Genomic DNA, 6,405 nt, shown 5'->3' on the forward strand with positions numbered 1-6,405 from the left:
AAATAGCATAGACCGAATCACATTCTATTTTGGATTTACCTTTTCCCTGGGATTGTGTGTAAGTCTGGGGAGGGGGTTTAAATGGTATCATTGTGAGAAGGAGGCACTCTATGTCATCGTCTCTCCAGATCAACATCCTTTGAGACATTCCTATTTCCATCAGTACATCAATTGCACATGAAAACAATCACTGGGTTGTCCTTCACGCCTACTGCCATGCTCCACTGAGGGACGGGGCACAATTCTGTGGGCTCCCACACCACGCTGAGGCATGGTAAGATCCACAAGGCTGTGTAGAACCCCATGTACCAAAACAACATGCAGGAGCGTAGTGTGGGGTGTAGTCTCTTTCCTAGGGAGCTACTTAGGACAGGGAGGCTCAAGGGATCTTTGTTCTCAGATATCCCTAATCGAATTGGAGGTGCTTTCACCTCCCAGGTTAGTAACAGATAGAATAGAATGGAATAAACTCCCATATCCTCTTCCCCAAATCCACTACATACATTCATTATTGGCTTCCCCTTTATTCCTCCCCACCATCACCACCACCACCATCCCCTTCTCCCCAAATTCAGGGAATCTTTTTCTAGTTTGGAAGTAAACCACCTTTTTCTAACTCATCAGATATTAATGCAAATCTGCTGTTTATGCCTTAAGTGCCCTCAAGGCTAGGCTTATGAAACTCAAAGCCTTTATTCTGCTGTTGTAATAACATCAATTGTCTGTGGTAATCAACACCTCCAAGTCTGGGTCTGGGCTTGAAACAAAAATGGGTCATGGGATTACAGGGTAATAGAAAATAATAGGAAAATTATCATTCCTGTTAATATTTTAAAATATTATTCTGCCACAAATATTCTCTGGTTTTGTTGCAACTAGCAATTTCAAGAGCTTCAGCTCATCTTCAAAGCTCTTCAGCCCTTCAACTCATCCTTGGGGAATTCTAAAATGTGTTCTTACTATTGTTCTCCTCCCCTACTGATATGGTTTGGCTGTGTCCCCACCCAAATCTCATCCTGAGTTTTAGCTCTCATAATCCGCATGTGTCATGGGAGGGACTCTGTGGGAGGTAATTGAATCATGGGGGCAGGTTTTTCACATGCTGTTCTTATGACAGTGAATGAGTCTCATGAGATCTGATGGTTTTATAAAGTGCAGTTCCCCTGCCCACACCCTCTTGCCTACCACCATGTAACACATGCCTTAGCTCCTCCTTTGCCTTCTGCCGTGATAGTGAGGCCTCCCTAGCCATGTGGAACTGTGAGTCCATTAAACTTCTTTTTCTTTATAAATTACCCAGTCTCAGGTATTTCTTCATAGCAGTATGAAAATGGACTAATATACCTACTAACTGTCTTCTAAACCCTAAAAAGCATGAGGTGCCACTATAAAAGCTGCCTATTACATTTCCTGTTGCTGCTCAAACCAGCAGCACCATGCTGCCAAGTCAGTGAAGGCTTTTCTGCATTCTCAATGTCCCCCAGGGATTTTAGAGAAACAGACCTTTTAGCTTGTACTCATTGTTTAACTTTGTTGGGTGTGAGCCTATAGAGCTGGAGCAAGGGGTACTCTTAGTGAGAGACATGGCCCTTGTTCTCCAATGCCTTTAGACTTTTTTTGCTCCAAGCACGCAGCTTCCATGCTCTTTTTGTCGCATCTTGCAGGCTCCTGCGTCCCACAGGCAAAGAGGGCTTTGCTGGGCCCTCTGGACATGCTCAGACAGGTTCAAATCCTAGGATAGAGACAGCCCAGGTTCTCAAGCTGAGACCCACAACCTCACACTGAAAAACACACTGATACCAAAGACTGATTAATATGCATGTAAATACTGGCATTTGGCACTCATACCTATAGGTAGTAGAGGCTCAAAAGCCAAGACTGAAAAAATTTTTCTCTATTCATAGATACCAGTCTGGCTACCTCCATCTCTATTCTGAACTCAGAGACCAAGGAGGGTACATGGGAGGACAGTCCATGCCCTAGAGAAACTGAGGAAGATAGCTTCTTCCTCATTGTTGGGAGTACAGTGGCTTTTATACCATAATCTTCCCATTCTCTTCTCAGATAAACCCATTGGCAAGTATAATTTTTAAATCTTTCTTTGAAAACTGCTGAACCTGACACATTATAAAAGTAAAATTCTTCCCTGTGGTAGGCTGAATAATATCCGCTAAATATGTTCATGCTCTAATTCCAGAACCTGTGAATTTAACCTTACATGGCGAAAGGGTCTTTGTCAAGATGGTTAAATCAAGGATCTTGAAATGGGGAGGTTATCCTGGATTATTCTGGGCCTAATGTAATCACAATAGTCCCTATAAAGGGAAGGCAGGAGGAGTCAGAGAGTCAGGGGAGAAAGCTATGTGAGGACAGAAGCAGAGATTGGAGTGAGAGGGCTACAAGCCAAGGAATGCCAGCAACTTCTAGAAGCTGAAAGGAGAAAGGAACATATTCCCCTTTGAGAGCTGCAGAAGAAATATACCCTGCTGACACTTTGATTTTAGCCTTGTACAACTCATTTCAGACGTGTGACTTCCAGAACCATAAGACTTCCAAAACATTAAGTTTGTGGTAATTTGTTACAGGGGCAATGGGAAACTCGGACTCTCTCACAACTCGGCAGAATTAGTGGAACAGCATGTGTCTTTTATCTAGAATTTTGCCATATAGCTCTGGAGTTATCTAAGAAATAGGAGACTGAGAGCACCTAGAAGCTGTGTTTCTTAGCAAGGAGATGCTTGAGATCAGTTTGCCTGTTTGTTATCCATGAACTGGTAAGCTTCCTGTCAGATGGTGGATATCACATTGGACCTGGAATCAGTAGACCACTTATATGGTTTTGCTGTGTGTGCCCACCCAAAGCTTATGCTGAATTGTAATTCCCAGTGTTGGAGGTGGGGCCTGGTGGGAGGTGATTGGATCATGGGGGTAGTTTCTAATGGTTTAGCACCATCCCTTAGTGCTGTCTCATCATAGAGTTCTCATGAGATCTGGTTGTTTAAAAGTGTGTCTCACCTCCCCCTTCTCTCTCTCTCTGTCTCTCTCTCTCTCTCTCCCTCCCTCCTTCTCTCTCTCTCTCTCTCCTGCCAGCCATGTGAAGACTGGCTTGCTTCTACTTCACCTTCCACTATGATTGTAAGTTTCCTGACGCCTCCCTAGCAATGCCTCCTGTACAACCTGTAAAACTGTGAGCCAATTAAACCTCTTTTCTTCATTAATTACCCGTCTCAGGTAGTTCTTTGTTGCTGTATGAGAAACAACTAATGCAACCACTTTGAACGCCAGCTGTCATTAGCCAGCTGAATGATCTGGGTTAAGTCACTCACCCTTTCTAAAATGGAGATCAATGACTACTTAAAAATATACTATGAAAATCCAGTGAGATAATGTAAGTGAGAGAACTTGATATCCCATAAAAACCTTCACATGTATCAGGTATTTTTATAAATAGGGTGTATAAAAAATAGTCTAGTCATTTGCATTTCTTGCTTGTTTTGATTTCAGATAAATGGAAGTCACTTGGCTTTTCTTTTAAGGAGCTCAGATTTCATCAAAATCATTGGACTCTGCTCTAGGGTCCTTTCCAGCTCTGCCATTCTATAATTCTAAATGTCAGCCTGAATGATGCTGTGATAGCACCATTAATTCTCTCATGGCAGATAGAGACCAAAAGTCCAGGAAGAAGCTAGAGTTGATCAAGCATGAAGGATAGCATGGGCCAGGGTACAGACTCCTGCATAAGAGTGTTTTATTCATGCATTCTTTATTCATTTATTCGTTGCACATATATTCACTGAGTGAATACAATATATGCCAGGGGTTATGCTAGGCACTGGGTAAGTTGGGAAAGGTGATTGGGGGACAGGAAGAGTTATGACAATAAGACAAGGTTTGTGGCCTCAGTGACTTTACATCAGGTGGGGTAGGTAGATATGCAACCCATGGCAGCCTAAATGTCCCCAGGCCTCTCTCCCCTGTGGTCTCCAATGAGGTCACAGGACTTTTATACCCACATCTCACTGATTTCCATAGACCCATCTACTCACACAGAAAATCAGCCCCTTGCTAAATTGCCCAATGTTTCTGGAGGCCTAAAGGGATGTCTCACATGTGCTCATCAACAGGCTGTGCCTGCTGGCTGCTGTGCGACCCAGGCACGTGCCATCTGCCACCACCAGAGCTCTCAGGCAGGGCCCCTCTGTATTTCATAGATGTGGTTAAATTTGGAACCAACCTTAAATCCAGAGCTGTGGCAACCTAAGCCTCCCCCACAATTCCCACGAGTTTCCATGGCTTCCATCCTCCTTATCCATTTTGTTTACCACTCACCCACTTCCAACATCCTCCTCCACACGCTTGCTGAAGAATTCAGCTACTTCTATTGTTTCTAAAGAAAATCATGCGCATCAAGCACTTTATGTCCTTCATTCCTTCCTTCCTTGACTTCATAAATTTAACTGACAATTTGCATAATAGGGAAAGGACAGAGCAGAGATTTGAAGGGAGCTCACACTGCAGAGGGCAAGGCCTTTCACCATCCACTGGCTCCATCCCTCTCTCCCCCTTGCCCTTACCTCTCTCTCCTTCTCCTAAGCTACCAAGCACACCCTCTCCTCCAACCTTCCACAGGGCAGTTCCACTCATGCCTAGATGCACTGGAGACTGAGCTCCCACTGCAGGTGCTTATTACAGTATTTTCCCCGTACAGATCTGTGGAATCCAGAGGAGGGGCTGTCTCACAGACAAAATTTTTCAGGATAAGATAGAATAAACACAATCCACAAAATTTCTCCCATTTCATGACCTAAAGCACCAGCATACATTCTTTCTGGGTTCCAGTGTCATTTCCAGCAATAGAAGTATGAGGACATAAAGCAAACATCAGCCACACAAGCTGCAGTGTGGCTTCCAGTTACTGCTGTTTGTGTTGCTAAGGACAGCGGGGTGGGGCGAGGCCTGAGCACCTGCACCCTGGTGATGACAAATCAGACACAGCAGGACCCAGAGCAGGTGCCCTTTTCCTTGTTTAGGATTCTGAGTGTTTCGAAGTATCGATCATGCACCAGATGTCACTAAAAGAGGTTTTATTTGAAACAGTCTGACTTAATGAGGCTCAGATTGTTGCTGTGAGCTTGTGGGGAGAGAGTAGGTATACGCAAGCAGAGGTAAATTTACCCTGGAGCTAATAAGCCTCATGCTTCAGGGCCTGTCACTTGCCTACGTTTCTTCCAAGGCCCTGTCCTCAATTTTGTATTTGTAATTTTATACTCACTTTCTTAAAGAGCACTCCCATATTGTTAAGTTTCATGGCCCACAAAAGCAACCACCCCAGTACACCAGAGCCTTTGGCCCATGTTGCCACCAGGCTGAACGCAGACATGCACACACATGCTCATGGGAGTCAGCCCTTGCGAAATTAGAAAACGCAAAATCTGTCACTGACATCCTTCTCCTCCACCTGCCTTTTCTCTCAGAGCCTGTGGCCTTGCCTCTTAGAATTCTCCATGCTCCCATTAACCATACATCCCCACTCTGCTTGGTGCACTCAACTGCCTACTTTTCCCACACCCCATTATCCAATATAGTGGTCTCCAAACTACAGCCCTTGGGACAAATCTAGTCCACCACCTGTTTTTGTAACTAAATTTACACATCTTGTGTGTGGCTGCTTTTGTGAGGAAGAATTGAGTAGTTGCAACAGAGACTAAATTGCCCCAAAGCCTAAAATATTTACTCTCTGGCCTTTTACAGAAAACAAGTATGCCAACCTCTGGTTGAATCCCCAGTAACTTCATAACTAATATTGACAATTCATTTCATCAGCCAAAGATCTGCTTAAAAATAAACCTACTCATGCTCTCTCCTACTGCTTCCCTCTACACTTGAAATGAAAACCAGCTTCTGCCCAGGCCCCACAGACTTTCCATGGCCAACACTGCCTGACTCTCTGATCTGTTCTGACTGTCCCCCTTTCACTCACTATTCCACACTCTCTTTCTTTCTGTTCTCCAGACAGGCAAAATTGGTTCCAGCCTCTGGGTCTCTGCACTGACTGTTTCTGCTCGCTAAAAGCCCTTCCTCCAGTTCTCACATGGCTGTTTCTTCTTTATGATTCAAATATTGACTCAAACATTGTCTCCCCAGAGAGGCAATCATGATCTCTTATCAAATATTGTACCCTGCCTTCCATCACATGTGCTGGTTTTGTGTTACATGTGCTAGTTTCTTTTCTTATACCTCTTGCAATTATCCTCTGTGCTTGCTTGTTTACTTGTTTACCATTGGTTTCCTCCAATGGTGTTCCTCCCAGAACCACAGGCTTGTCTATCTTACTCAATGTTGGGAAGTATCTAAAGCTGTGCCTGGCATATAGTAGTAGGCTATCAAGAAACATTTGTTAAACAA

This window comes from Pan troglodytes, chromosome 11 (assembly GCF_028858775.2).
Source record: "Pan troglodytes isolate AG18354 chromosome 11, NHGRI_mPanTro3-v2.0_pri, whole genome shotgun sequence".
NCBI lineage: Eukaryota > Metazoa > Chordata > Mammalia > Primates > Hominidae > Pan > Pan troglodytes.